Source organism: Nicotiana tabacum, chromosome 1 (genome assembly GCF_000715075.1).
Source record: "Nicotiana tabacum cultivar K326 chromosome 1, ASM71507v2, whole genome shotgun sequence".
Taxonomy (NCBI): domain Eukaryota; kingdom Viridiplantae; phylum Streptophyta; class Magnoliopsida; order Solanales; family Solanaceae; genus Nicotiana; species Nicotiana tabacum.
Window position 1 is genome coordinate 173045458 of NC_134080.1, and position 15839 is coordinate 173061296.

Below are 15839 nucleotides of genomic sequence, written 5' to 3' on the forward strand. Positions count from 1 at the left end.
CTACAAAATCAAATGCCTTCAATCACTTCAAATCTACTTTGAAAAGAATCGGTTAAATAGGCTACCCTCTATACAGGAAAATGAGCTTCGACCACGTCAGCTCCTAAACATCAGCTTCGAGATACTCAGCCTCCGAGCCAAACCTCCTGAGGTGCTCGATCATCACCATATAACGATTCGCAATTGAGGTTTTTTATTGAGCCGTCGAAGAATCGGGCAAACACTCTCCTTATCGAGGGAAAAATAAAGCCCACACAAATGGTCGCATCGACCAAAGCGCGTAAGAGCCATTGTCGCCAGCCTAATGAGCCTTTGGGCCACACACATAAATGGTCGCATCGGCTCGAGGCATAAGAGCCTCTGTCGCCAGCCCACAAAAATTCGAAAACTTGAGGGTCAAACGAGCTCAAGTCGTAACCCGATTCGGAGACAGGACCTAAAACAGTTAACTAAATATGCCTAAAGGCAAAAGAGTAAGAGCCATTGTCGCCAGCTTGACGAGCCTCAGGGCTGCACATATCAAAAGGTCGCTTCTAGCCAAGGCACTAGAGCTGATGTTGCCAGCCTAAAAACAGGCAGCTTGAAGGTCAAATCAGCTCGAGTCGACGCCCAACTCAGGGACTGAGCCCAAAAAAGTTAGGCTGAATATGCCTAAGAGCAAAAGCAAGTAAGAGCCCCAGGGCCATATCACGAATCTAAGGATTCCTACCAACTCAAAGACCAATTCACTTGGCCGAATTCAATACAGAAAGATATACAAAGGAAATAAAGCTGCAATGCTTTCTTTTATACACATATACGAAAAAACGCAATCTCTATCTACAAACATGCTTTGAAAATGCTACATACAAATGGCAAAATTTGTGCTCCCTAGGAGATATGGCCTGCCGGCCCTCATCTTTACTTTCTTCGGCATCGGACAGTAGTAACCGAGCATCACACTCGTCTACCCTTACTCGCACCAACTCTTCCGAGAGGACGAAACCTCTAACACAGATCTCCTCAAGGGTCTTTCTCCGGGACTTACAACGAGCATATTCTCCAATCCTCTCTTCACGGTTGAGGATCCTTCTCAGCTCAGCTTGTGCATCGATAACATCCCTTAAATAGATCGCCATCTCCTGGTCAGCCTTAATTCGGCTCACTACGACTTTAGCTCGGGCATCAACGATCTCAGCCCTAACTCTCAAAAGTTCGGACTCAAGCTTCTTAATCATATCAGCTTGAACCAAAGCATTGTCACGAGCCAGGTGAAGTTGAGCCTCGAAAGCGAGAACTTTGCCCAGAGCACCCTTCTCCTCTAAAGCCTGAGCCTCCGCCCCAGCTTTTAACTCATCGTGCTCGGTCCGATTAGCTCCATCCCGAAGGCGCTCCAGAGCTTCCATCTTTTTCTGCAACTGAAATAAACAAAGCATTAGCCTCAGAAGCTAGAAGGTGGAATGCACGATCGCCTAGGGCAGAAAATTACCTACTTCGTCAAGTAGTTCTCATAATTCAAGCTCTGGCTCGCCTCACACCTCAAATGTACCAACTCAACTTCCCTTTCATCACAAAGGAGCCTGAGGGATATCTCCTCATCCAGAGCTTTCCGCAGCCTAGCTTCATAAAAAAATAGCCCGGACCTAAGCTTGTCGAAGGCCTGCAAAATAAAACCCAATAAGGAGGGGAAAGCTCGAAGCTCGAAAGGCCTGGGCCAAAACCCACCATGAAGTGAAGCCGCTGGGCCTCCTCGAAGGCTGAGTGTACATCTGCCATCCTAGTTCCCTTAACTCCGACAGGATCAACTCCGGTCGAGGCACGGTCGCTCGGTGTATACGATCCCGGATCTCTAGTATTCCCCCAAAGTATTGTCGGCAGAAAAAGAAGACAACAGTGACGGATAAACTACCTTTCCAGAACCAGGAACCACGGACGCGGTAGGCTCGGACGATGCTTTCGCTTCGAAGCCCCGGTCCCGTTTTGCCTCACCTTGAGCGCCATCGCCCTGTAAAAGCATCTCTCTCTTATTGTTGTCATTCTATAGCCCGGAAGCTAGAAACCCTTCCTCTTCTCCAAGAGAGTGTGGCCTCGACTCAGAAGGTTCTCCGATGCCTACAGCAGTAGGATTAATACTCATAAAGGAAAAATGCCTCTCCAAATGAAGGAAGGAAAAGGAGAAAATAGCGCAACACCGTACCATGGTACTTTGCTTCCCATCTGCCCCAAGACAAAACTCGCCATCTGCACTCGTTACAGGACGAGTGGATCACCAACTTCCGAACCCAATCCGGCAAATCAAGAACATCACCCGGTTCCCATGAGATCGTTGCAGGAAAAGAAAAAAAGGCACGGTTACAAAACCAACCTTCGCCATAAACGAAACTGATAGGGCACGAAATGCACCACTTACGTGCATAGTTCTATTCCTCAGGGAATGGCATAAGTTTCGCGGGGATAATGTCAGCAGTCCGCACTTGGACGAAGCAACTCATCCACTCCCGATCTCTATCTCCCTCATCATCAACAACAAAGGGCGTGGTCGACCAACATCGCAAGGTTAGCAAACCTCGATGGTGAAAGGGCTGATACAGCCTAACAAGATGACTAAGAGTAAATTCAAGCCCCGCCTTCTCCACGAAAATCTTACCATCAATGTTGTTTGCCAAAATGACGGATGGATCTGTGCCAAGGTAACCCGATTCTTCAAATAGAAGTTGAGCACAACCCTTTCAAGGGGGCCCAGTATGAAAGGGTACGTGTACACATTCAAGAATCCATCGGCAGGATCCGTGACACCCTCACCCAGGGGAAGTATCTGTAACACTACCTTTTCCCCCCATCCGCAATCTTTTCTCACTAACCCAAGATGTTCTTCTCCTATCGAGGAAGCAATCTCCAAGGCATACTCTTATTGGTCCTGAACACCAGAGGCGGAGCTCTCCCTTTCCTGCCGGGCAGACCCTGATGCAGTAGTCATGGCTATGGCAAAATTGGAGAACTAAAGTGGGAACCTGTGCAAATACGTTAGTACTGAAATAATGAAAGGTTTGACGCGGAACGAAAAGGGCAACTGCTTAAAATGGTGGGATCTCCAAAAAAGCAAAAACATCAATGTATATATATTCATGGAAAAATGTCAACGATCCGCCTGCCTCAAAGCCGATTAAAAATACCTTCGCTAGTTCCGAGGTGGTACCCGACCTCGAGGACCTCCATCAGAAAAAAGGTTAGGCTCCAAAAAGCCAATGACACCTTCGCCAGCTACGAGGTGGTACCCGACCTCGAGGACCTCCATCAAAAAAGGTTAGGCTCCAGGAAGCCAATGACACCTTCGCCAGTTTCGAGGTGGTACCCGACCTCGAGGACCTCCATCAAAAAAAGGTTAGGCTCCAGGAAGCCAATGACACCTTCACCAGTTCCGAGGTGGTACCCGACCTCGGGGATATCCATTAGAAAAAGGTTAGGCTCCAGGAAGCCAACAATATCTTCGCTAGTCCCGAAGTGGTACCCGACCTCGAGGATCTCCATTAGAAAAAGGTTAGGCTCTAGGAAGCCAATGACACCTTCGCCAGTTCTGAGGTGGTACCCGACCTCGAGGACCTCCATCAGAAAAAGGTTAGGCTCTAGGAAGCCAATTACACCTTCGCCAGTTCTGAGGTGGTACCCGACCTCGAGGATCTCCATTAGAAAAAGGTTAGGCTCTAAGAAGCCAATAACACCTTCGCCAGTTTCAAGGTGTTACCCGACCTCGAGGACCTCCATCAAAAAAAGGTTAGGCCCTGGGGTACCATCTGAGATTGGACAAACCCTCCTTCAAGATCATTCTACAGCGCCTTAAGTCTATTTACATTTAGCTCAAAGCAAGTTTCCAGGTGGTCCGGATTTGAACGAACTTCCACTCGGGGACTGCCCTTGAAAGGTTTAGAGGCAGTCCCTGACCACGTGCCTCCAAGCAGATTTCTCCTCAAAAGTTACCATGGAGCCTAAGTGGTAAATCATGATTTCAAGATTCGAAGCATTACTTTCATTCGACTCAAAGTAAGGGGCCCGACGACCCGGGTCTATCAGTTCAATCCAGGCTCGGCCACCGGAATAGCGAGGGGTTCCTCGAGAGATCGTATTAATCAATCAAAGGTCGGGAAAAACACTCGCATCAGGGTTCAATGTTGGCAGTAACCGATAGAGTTATACATTCAGAATCTTCATAAACATAAATTAAAAAGAATACATCAAGAATCGAAGACAAATTTGAAGAAACTTCCTTGTATTAGCAAAACTTTTAGAGTACAAAAGCCCACGAGGGCTCCTTACATATGGGTAAAAACCCACAAGGGATCCTTACACAAAAACTAAGAAACAAAAAGGTACATATGCAAGAAACAGCCTAGAGCCTAGCCTACTCTCAAGCATGCTTCCTCGACAGCAGCATCTTTGAGCATCATCTTTTTGGGTATGCATCCTCGGTGGCAGTATCTTCTACCACTATCGCCTCAGGGTCTCACCTCGACCCGCCAGGATAGCATCTTCAAAAGGGAATATGAAGAAGAGGAAAGCGATGGAGAAGAGAAAAGTGACAACGAGAAGTAGCTGGGTGAAAAATTTGGCTAGTATGGATTTCTCCAATGCCACCTTTGTGAAGCCACTTCTTGGGACGTTGCCCCGGTGCGGGATGCAATAGTTAGTAGATAGTGCCACCTCACTCCACGAAGAGCAAAGGGGAGTAAGGCGTCGCACCGGGTAATTAGGGGAGGTGAGCAGCGGTGTATAGTCCAAGCCCCCTCTTGAGCAGCGGTGTGGAGTCCAAGTATTTCCCTAGGTCAGGAGAAATCGGCCTCCTGCTTCATCATCCTGAGCCAACAGCGACAACAACAACAACAACAACAACAACAACAATAACGGCAATGTGGCGTAACCCTGCTCGACCAGAGAAAGTCCAGAAGATAGGCCATGACATGACTGATAAAAATATTGCCATAAAACCTTGTGGCCATGGGCCTCAAGCATGGTGAACGACAATGAATAAGGATAGTAAGAAGAGAAGAATAGATGGATACGAGAAGATACTTAGATGAAAAGTTGATCCCAGGAGGCTTCCATTTATAGAAAGGGAGGCAGCATAATTGATGGCACAATTATCGCCCTCGAAAGACGTAATGACATGTGCATTTAAGGCATCCTTGGGAGCTGAACCGGCAGCGACATTATGGATTTGAAGAATGAGAAACCGCAATGCTTTGAATGATCCTGTAGAAGTGAAACAACGAGATGTTTCGATAACCACGGAGGCTTATGTCATTAGTATGACGTCATCAGGGGAGGTCCGAAGAGTCGGGTGTCAAAATCATTTCTTATCGATCTTCTCTAAGAAACATAGGGACTATCTGTATATGGTGAAATTGGAGGGCCCAATTTCTCATCATCGAGGCACCTCAGAAGATCATCTCGTAGCCTCGAGACTACAAGGTTATGGTCGAGTTTCCTCCCTCGAGGTTCATCGATACTCGACCTAGGGATAATGCTGACCACAGTAGTGATAGAAATGGGGAGTTCCCAAGGCATAAAGCTAGAGCCGACAAAACCTGGCATGCTAGTCTGAGACTGTGTCACAGCATTGGCTAAATGTCTCATCTCCATATCTTTGTAATAAATTTTATTTTGTACTATGTTGGGATTCCCCTCCTATATAAAGGGGATCCTTGTCATTTTGTAATCTCTCTGTTGCTCCCATCGCTCTACACGAAATATAGGAGAACATTCCATTTGCTCTCTAACATGCTCTCTTGTTATTATTGCTTTCTTTTATTATCTTCATATTTGTTCTTCATTTATTACTTATCATTGGCCATAAAGAGCCCCCATTGATTTATATTTAACTGTTAGCCCCATTTTGATCCCCCTCGGTGGCTCACGGTCGAGCTCCGGAATCGACTCTGAGGCCCCGAATCAGCAAGCCCGAGGCCCCGATAATTGGCCCATCGGTTCGGTTATCACTATTCCCTTAATTCTCATTTCATTTCTAAGTATCAAATACATAGCATCAACTGCTTAACAAACTAGCATAAAAATAGATCACGTATTTTTAGAGTCCCATCAACAAATTTAATTTTTATTACCATTTTTACGGTAAAAACATGTTTCATTTCCTTTTTCAAATAACAAGTGTGAAATACCTCTCTATAACCACATATCAATATGTGTGAAAAGTCATGAATGACGTGATACCGTACAACATGAGGAAAAATGGTCTCTATGTATGTATGCCATATATGCATGCCAATGCCATGTACCTTAGAGATGAATCATGTACTCACACTCTCAGAGTACTCAACCTCACTGCATCCCACTCAACCACTCGGTATTGTATATTGCTTATACAGCCCAGGGAAATCCATCCCGAAACATATACAACACTAACTATAAGTCGCCCAGTACCAAGGATAAAGGGCAATCCAACCCTGTGGAGAAATCCATCTTCAGGTATCAAGTACTTTGGATAAATCCATGCCCAGGGAAATCCATCCCTTAATAATATATAAATGCTCAAACCGCCCGTACCATATATGACCCATGCGGCCCAGGGAAATCCATCCCGGAACATACTTAACAATGACTAGACGTCACTCGGTACCGAGGAAAAAGTGAAATCCATCCCTGTGGAGAAATCCATCTCTATATATCAATACTTTGGACATATCCATGTCCAGGGAAATTCATCCCTCAATAATATCATCCATGCTCACTGGGGCTGTGTTACAGACTCTGGATGGGCTCCTACAGCCCAAGCGTTATCATAATCATCAATATAATCGATGCGGTGTGCAGCCCGATCCAAAAACTGTCGCTCATAATCAGGCTCTCGACCTCACTCAATTATCACTCTCCAGTCTCACCCACGGGCTCACAATGTCATGAAAACTGACCTGGAACAATGATATGATGTATCAATAAGTAAAAACTGAGACTGAGATATGATATGAATGCATGGATGCGACTGAGTACGATATATCAATGAAATCAATGAGATGGCAGCATGAAAACGACCACTATGGGTCCTAACAATATCAGCATAAAGCCTAAACATGATATACAGCTCAATTACTTAATCACATGGTGAAAAACACAATTATCAACAAAGTGGGCCACTAAATAGTGCCCAAGGAATAACAAAGTCATAACTCACAAGGTACATGCCCACATGCCCGTCACCTATCATGTGCATCACCTCAACACCAATCACATAACACATAATTCGGGGTTTTATACCATCAGCACTATGTTTAGAAGAGTTACTTATCTTAAACCAGCCAATTCAGATGCCGAGCAAGCCAAGCGATGCTCCATGAATGCCATCACGTGCATAGCGACCTCCGAATGGCTCAACACTAGCCAAAAGCAACTCAAATACATCAAATAAAACCCAATGACACAATTACAAATGATATAGTTCGAATTTGAAGTCAAATCCCAATTCCGGCTAAAAATCACACCTAGGCCCATGCCTCGAAACTCGACAAAATTCACAAAATCTGGCAACCCATTCAAATGTGATACTAACCATATTAGTTTCACTCAATTCCGACTTCGAATCAGCTTTCAAATCCCAAAAGTTCATTTTATGAAACTCTACAAATTTTGCCCCAAATTCCACCCCAAGTTACTAATCAAATGATGAAATCAATGATATATCCATGATTATTAGCCAAAACCGAATTAGAATTACTTACCCAGATGATTTCCTTGAAAAACTCCCAAAATTATGCCTCAAACTGAGCTCCCAAAATCCAAAATGTGAAATGAAACCCTAAACCTCGCTTATATAGTGCCCTCTGAACTTCCATTCTGCGGTCCGCGTATTTCTCATTGCGGTCGCGCACTCCCCACCGCAGTCCGTGTAATTTCCATTGCGGCCGCGGACCCTGAAACCTCAACTACTGCGGTCCGCCCAATCCTGTCACGGTCGCATAGAACCATCGCAGTCCTCGAAATTCCCTCCACGTCCGCACTTCTAAGATCTGAGACCTGCAACTTTCCAATATTAGATATCAGATATTTCCAACTTCCAAAGCCAAATAGTGATCCGATAACCACCCAAAACTCACTCGAGCCTTCGGGACCTCAACCAAACATACCAACACGTCCCATGACATCATTCAAACTTAGTCGAACCTTCGAATCACTCAAAACAATGTCAAAACACCAAATTATACTCGGATTCAAGCCTAAGAACTTCTAAGTTTCCAAATTCCACAAACAATGCCAAAACTTATCAAATCACGTCCGAATGACCTCAAATTTTGCCCACAAGTCACATTAGACATTACGGACCTGCTCCAACTTTCGGAATAAAAATCCAACCTCGATATCAAAAAGTTCACTGCCGGTCAAACTTTTCAAAATTCCAACTTTCACCATTTCAAGCCAAATTCTACCCCGGACTTCCAAGTCACAATCCGGATATGGTCCTAAGTCCAAAGTCACCCAACGAAGCTAATGAAACCAATAGAAATCCAATCCGAGGTCAAATACTAAAAAGTCAAAACTTGATCAAACTATTTAAATCTAAAACTTCTAGTTGAGAATCATTCTTCCAAATCTATCCCGAATAACCTGAAAACCGAAACTGATAATTCACATAAGTCATAATACATCATATGGAGCTACTCATGCCTGAAAACTACCGAGCGAAGTGCAATTGCTCAAAACGACCGATCGGGTCGTTACATCCTCCCCTACTTAAATCATACGTTCGTCCTCGAATGTGCCTAGAGTTGTTCCAAAAGCCATCAAATCACTGTGTATCCTTACTATGCACATACCCGAGGGTGATCCCATGTCACTCTATCCCATATAGGTTTGATAACACAACCTGACTGAAATTTCTTAATCCACACTAACCCATATGCCTTAGAACCAAATTTTTCACATCTGAAAATTTTTAAAATCAGAATCTCGCATCTACGCATTGTATAAGTCTGAACAAGTTGTAGCAAGCTATATCCGTACCCCAAGATACAATACCCAATACCGGTAATAAACCTCTTATCAAATAAAGTCTCGTTCTAACACCTTCATATACTGCCAATGATGAAAGAAACACGCCGAATCTCATAACCATTCGTCAAATCAATAAGTTGTGGAACTCCCTCTCCTTCGATAGGAACTTAGACAATTTCTAAGCTGATTCTTGATATTATTCTTCCAACCACGTTGTAATCAATTCCGATAGTATTCATTCTAGGTCCAATGACCCCATCTCATCCAACATGACCACTCTAGCAACATGACACATCAATACAATAGGAAGCCACAACCCGTGCAATCTATGCACCAATAAGTAACAGACCAAGTGTATTCAAACATGGAAAATGACATCCAATAAGATAACCGTCATGCAAGCTCAACGGGTATCATCGCAATGTAATGCTAAGAACCCATCACACACTGCAGAACCAAAACACATGAATCTCACGCAATGGATCATACCTCAATACAACTCTACTACAAAGCGTGACCCCATCTAAACGTTGGTCCATATTATATACCTTGAGCTGCCTCGCTCAAAATCAATAACCCCGCAAAATTCAATATCAAGCAACCAAAGTGCATTACCATAACCACGGAGAGCAAATAATATGATACCACAATCCGAAAAGAACATAGCCAACGCACAATCAATCATGCAGTACCCAAATACTCATCTCGCTCCAATTCCGCCATAAAGCCCAAATAGACCGCATCATATGTGCATATAACCAAAGAATCACAACTCCTTGTAGCATAGAAGAGTAACTCATAGATCACTTCAGAACACGAATAGGCTCGGCAACATCAGAATGGCACATCCCTCAATGATAGCAGTATGGAGCGAACCAATCCAACCCGGTATAGAATACACATCCTAGTTGGGCCTACCAATGGACCCCCAAATCAACTCTGGTTACCCACAGATAGATAAACAACTCTCCAAAAGTTCACAATACCCCATTCCCATTAATATTTTGTTGGCAAAAGCGGATCATTTTACATTGAGTTGTTGTACACATTCTTTGAGGTTGTAGATATTTGTTCTGTTATGCTTTCCGTTTATGTTGATATTCTGCACAAGTTATTTGACAAGTGAGTATCTTGACTTGAACTTCGTCACTATTCCATCGAGGTTATTCTTGATACATACTGGGTACAGACTGTGATGTACTCATACTACGTTTCTTCACATTCTTTGTGCAGATCCAGGTATTTCAGGTCGAGCTGATTAGTAGGATTGCGTGCTAGAGCTGGTTGGAGACTTCAAGATATCCTTGTTGTCGCTTGCAGGACTCGTAGTCACCCTCTATATTTCTTTATTACTATTTATGTATCTCAAACAGTGATGTAGTTTTTGAGACTTCTTATGTATTCCAAATAGAGCTTATGACTCAGCATTTCCAGGTTTGGGATTTATGAATATTGTATTTTTGTTTGGCTATGTTATGGAATTTCACAACTTTTATTTAAATTTTTAAGTTGATATTCTATTGATTTCATCTTGTGATAGGCTTACCTATTATTAGGAACAAGGTGCCATCATGACCATTATGGTGGGATTTTGGGTTGTGATAGGTAGTGGCTACATCTTGGGACTCTAGCTCCTGCTCAGCTGGGGTTGAAGTACGTGTCTTCACCATCTATGAGAGAATAAGAGAAGAAAGATTCAAACTTTAAGATAGAACAATATTGCACAATAGAGAAAAAAAGAAGTTAATGCTGAGACAACACATGAGAAGAAGGAAACAAATGGGAAAGGGACAACTGGGAAAGAAGTTGCTACAGGAAATCAACGGCAATCAAACGAGCCAGTGCAAATTAGTAACAAGTTTGTATTGTTGGAGGAAGGCGAAATTGAAAAGGGAAAACAAATAAAGAAAGAAGTTGTGGAGTAAGTATTGATCAGGGAGAAGAATGAGGTAAAAATGGAAACAAATTCAAATCATATTTCTACTGGGAAAAGTACTCCTAAGAATAATGGGACTCCAACTGCGGCTAAGGAAAATTTAACTAATTCTAATGCAACTGGGATTGATGAGGCAAGTAAGAAGGAGTCAACAATAGAATGGGTTCACAGGAGATTTGGCACAAGCAAAGAAGAGCTGAGGGAGCTTAATGTCACTATTAATCACTCATGTCATAAGATTCCATCGCAAGCTTTTGAGGATTCTGAAGACAACGGTGTTAATAATGAAGCTAATTCTGGTAATGTCCTATGGAGTGATGAAATAGAGAAGATGGAGGGTAATACAGCTTCTAAAAATAGTCCCCGAAACAAGGAGGAAAGGAGCAGCGTACAAGAGAAATTGCAGCTAATTTGAGACCTAGTGCTACAGTAAATCCTAGGGTTCCAAAAACTAGGGTTGAAACTAGCCAAGGCTCTACCAAGAAACAAGCAAAGCTATCACTTGGAGATGATCAAGGAGCAAATATAGAAGAAAATATCAATGGTGATCTAGTAGTTGAGGCTTCAGCTAAGAAGAAAACCAATAAAACAGTAAACCCGAAGGGCACTGTCTAGGTTTTGCCAAGGTTAGAGGTTATCCAGTGGAGTTTTCTATTGGTTATTAGGCTGGGGATGATAATGTTGAGGTATTAAAGGATACAGCGGGGTCACACCATCAAATAGTTGAAGTCAAGAAGTCAAAACCCAATGAAGCAGTAATTCCAGCAGTGTCTGTTACAGTAAACCCTAGCTTGGGTGATGTTTATGAGCTTCAATTCAAGGCGATCCAGGAGAAATTGGGAGGTATGGAGTAGATTTATATGGTGATGAAGGAGGCTACTAGACAATCACATGATCAAATTGATCTTACTACAAGGCCCAGTATTCCTGAAACTGGGCAAAGTAATAATTCTATTCAAATTGTGACTCCTGTAGTTGATGATCCTGGAATCCTGACTGGGAAAACTTTTAGTGTTACAAGTGGTATATTGGCTAAGGTCATTCTCATTAATAATAGGGGCTAAAAGATGTTGGGAATGACAGCCAACTTTCAACAGGCATCTAGGGATGAAGACATCTCATCCAGGAGTGTTGACACTAAAATATCAATTGGAAACATGCAAGGAAACAAAAGGAAAATACTGTACCTGTAAGGGTGCAACCAAAGAGAAGTGGGATCCCTATGACCAAATAATCCTATGGATAATGCTTTAATTTGGAAGGTGAGATCGATAAACGCACAAAAAACTTTCAATATGTTACTTAACCTTAACAGAAAGTACAAATTTTATTTGATTGGATTGATGGAGCCTTGGCAAGATATTAACAAGCTTGAAGAGTATAGAAGAAAGCCGGAGATTCCTTCTGCTTATGCAAACATGAATGGCAGGATATGGGCATTGTTGATGAGGATATTGATGTAGACATTATTATGTATATGGAACAATAAATGACTCTAAAGTTGTTTCATAGAAGTCTAGGGAAGGAATTGATTGTTACACTTGTATATGTGAAATGTGATGCAGTAGAGAGAATTGAATTGTGGGACTCTATGTATCATTTAGCTTTTGATATGGAATATCCTTGGCTTGTAGGAGGTGATTTCAATGTCATTCTATCGAAGAAAAGTATGGTGGCCTTCCAGTTTACCTGAGTAAAGTTGAAGACTTTGCTCATTGTATGATCTTGGATTCAAAGGGAGTCTTTATGCATGGTAGAATGGGAGGTCGGATATTGACTACATATTCAAGAGACTAGACAAGTTCTTGACTAATCAACAATTCCAAGATTTATTCCCAGCTTTGGAGGTTAAGCATTTGATCAAGTATGGGTCAGACCCTGCTCCTCTCTTATTCTCATGTAATGTAAATATTGTACAAGTTAGGAAATCATTCAAGTTTCTTAACTTCTGGACAAGGCATGAATCTTTCTTGAAGGTGGTTTAGGAGAATTGGCACTCTGATTGTATGGGCAATCCATTCATAGTGTTTCAAAATAAGATGAAGAAGGTGAATATAGCATTGGCAATTGGAGCAAACAAACATTTGGTGATATTTTCAAACAAATTGCTGCCTTAGAAGATGTGATCAATGTTCATGAGATAGAGTTTGAGCTTCATCCAACAACTCAAAATAGAGCCCAAATTGCATAAAGTGGAGGTTGATCTTACCAGGTACTACCATCTAGAAGAGGAACTTTGGAGGAAAAAAGCAGGCATGCAGTGGTTCAAAGATAGAGATAGGAACATTAAGTACTTTCATGCTCATGTCAAAGAAAAGAGGAAGAGGTTGCAGGTGTCCAGAATTCTTGATAATAATGGTAATTTGATTGATTCACAGGAAGAGATACCTAAGGAGGCAATGGATTTCTTTCAAGCTCAATTCACTGAGGAGAGGATTCCAACAGATTTTGACATAGTGAAACATGTTCCTAAAATGGGCACTGATGAACAAAATTCTAGACTGTGGGCAGAACCAGGAGGAAGTCAAGCTTGCAGTTTTTGGCTTGAATGGGGAAGGTACCAGTGGTCCTAATGGATTCACTGGATAGTTTTATCAATCTAACTGGGTTATTATCGGTAATGATGTGTTGAATATGGTTAGGGCATTCAATTTGGTGTTGATCTTCCAAAATTCATTACACACACAAATCTTCTATTGTTACCTAAGAAGAAGAATGTTGCAACTTTCTTAGATATGAGGCCAATTAGTTTGAGAAATTTCTCAAACAAGTTCATCTCTAGGGGTGATTCGTGAGAGATTGGTGGACTTGTTTCCTACTCTCATTTCTCCAAATCAAGTATGCTTTGTAAAAGGAAGGAGTATTGTGGAGAACATATTATTAATACAGGAGATTATCACTGACATAAGGAAGAGAGGCAAGCCATCCAATATAGTGATAAAATTAGATATGGCCAAAGCATATGATAGGGTTTCATGGTTGTTTTTGACAAAAGTGTTGAGACAGATGGGATTTGGGGAAATATTCATTGATATAGTATTCAGGTTAGTTTCAAACAATTGGTATTCAGTACTATTAAATGGTCAGCCAAATGGTTTCTTCAAATATTCAAGGGATGTAAAGCAAAGAGATTCATTGTCTCATATATTATTTATATTGGTTGCAGAGGTGCTTGGTAGGGCGTTGGATGCTTTATTTGATAACCCTAATTTCATAGGGTTTGGAATGCCAAATGGAGTCAGAACATCAATTATCTCTAATACTCTGATGACACTATCATTTTCAGTTCTTCTCACTATGGGAAAATCAAGTTGATCATGAATGTACTAGAGGAATATAAAGCAGCTTCAGGTCAGAAAGTTAACATGAAGAAGTCAGCTTTTTATGTGCCTGAAAATGTTCCTAAAGAAAAAGCCAATACAGTGCATCTCATCACTGAATTTCAAAGGCATCAATTCCCATTCACATATCTAGGTTGTCCAATATTCTACAGTAGGAGGCAGGAGGATTTTTATAAGTCCATCATATTCAAAGTACAGGAGAGATTACAATCATGGAAAGGCAAGCTATTATCTATTAGAGGTAGGGCTATTTTAATCTCACATGTGCTTGAGAGAATATCAATTCACCTCCTGTCAGCTGTGAACCCACCCTTAAATGCCATTACTCAATTACATGAGGTGTTTGCTACATTTACTGGAGTAACTCTGCAAATGGTAGCGCAATACATTGGGCTGCTTGGGATTCTTTGTGCTTACCTAAAGATGAGGATGGTCTTGGTTTTAGATCCCAACATGATGGATCCAAAGCACCTTTTGCAAAGCTCTGGTGGAAATATAGAACCAAGGATACATTGTACATTACATTCATGAGGAACAAGTAATGCAAGAAGATTAATGAAGTGTTGGTACCTTGGAGAGGTGGATCTCAAGTATGGAAGAAGTTGCTTCAAATGAGAGATCAAGTGGAGCATCAAATATGGTGGCAACTGAAAAGGGGTAATTCTCACTTTTGGTATGACAACTAGTCTGGTCTTGGAGCTTTTTATCATGCTTTTAGGCCAGATCATTGGTTTGATGAATCCATAGTGCATGTAGATGAAGTTGTAGAGAATGGGAAATGGAATGATGTGCTGCTAAAGGAGTTACTGCCAGGTGAGATAGCTGATCATGTTCTTGAATCCACTATACCACCTTCATATGATTATTTAAATGATAGGCCATGGTGGAAGCTTGAAACTAAGGGACAATTTACAATAAAATCTGCTTGGCAATATACAAGGAGAAAAGGGCAAGAAAGCAAGCTATATAAGTTCATTTGGGTGAAAGGGTTGCCATTTAAAGTTTCCTTCTTTATGTTGAGATTGTTTTCACGACCCAAAATCCATTAAGGGTCGTGATGGCGCCTGACACCACTGCCAAGCTAGCCAACACTAAATAGTTAATTAAATTCTCTTTTTATATTTTTGAAATCATAAAGTTTTCTTCAATTTCACTAGTAACAGATGAACTTTATAAAATAAATAATAATGTTTTTCGATTTCAACACTGAATATCCCATAATCACCCCAGAACCCGGTGTCACAAGTGCATGAGTAACTACTAGGAAATAAAATAAAGCACAATAAGTATCCGGAATACAAATTTGGATCGAAAGAAAATACAATACTCTGAGAGAGACTCTGCTGGTTGTGGGCCGTCTCGATAGATGTAGCTCACCTAAGTCTTCATATCAACCATGCTGATGTGCCCACTAGGCTACTAGACATGCATGTGCATGTGCAACAAAATGCACAGCAAGTGTAGTATGAGTATGAAAGCAACACGTACCTAGTAAGTATCTAGTCTAACCTCGAAGAAGTAGTGACGAGAGGTCGACTTTGACACTTACTAGTGGTCCAATAATATGAGATATAGTAAAGAAGTGAGCA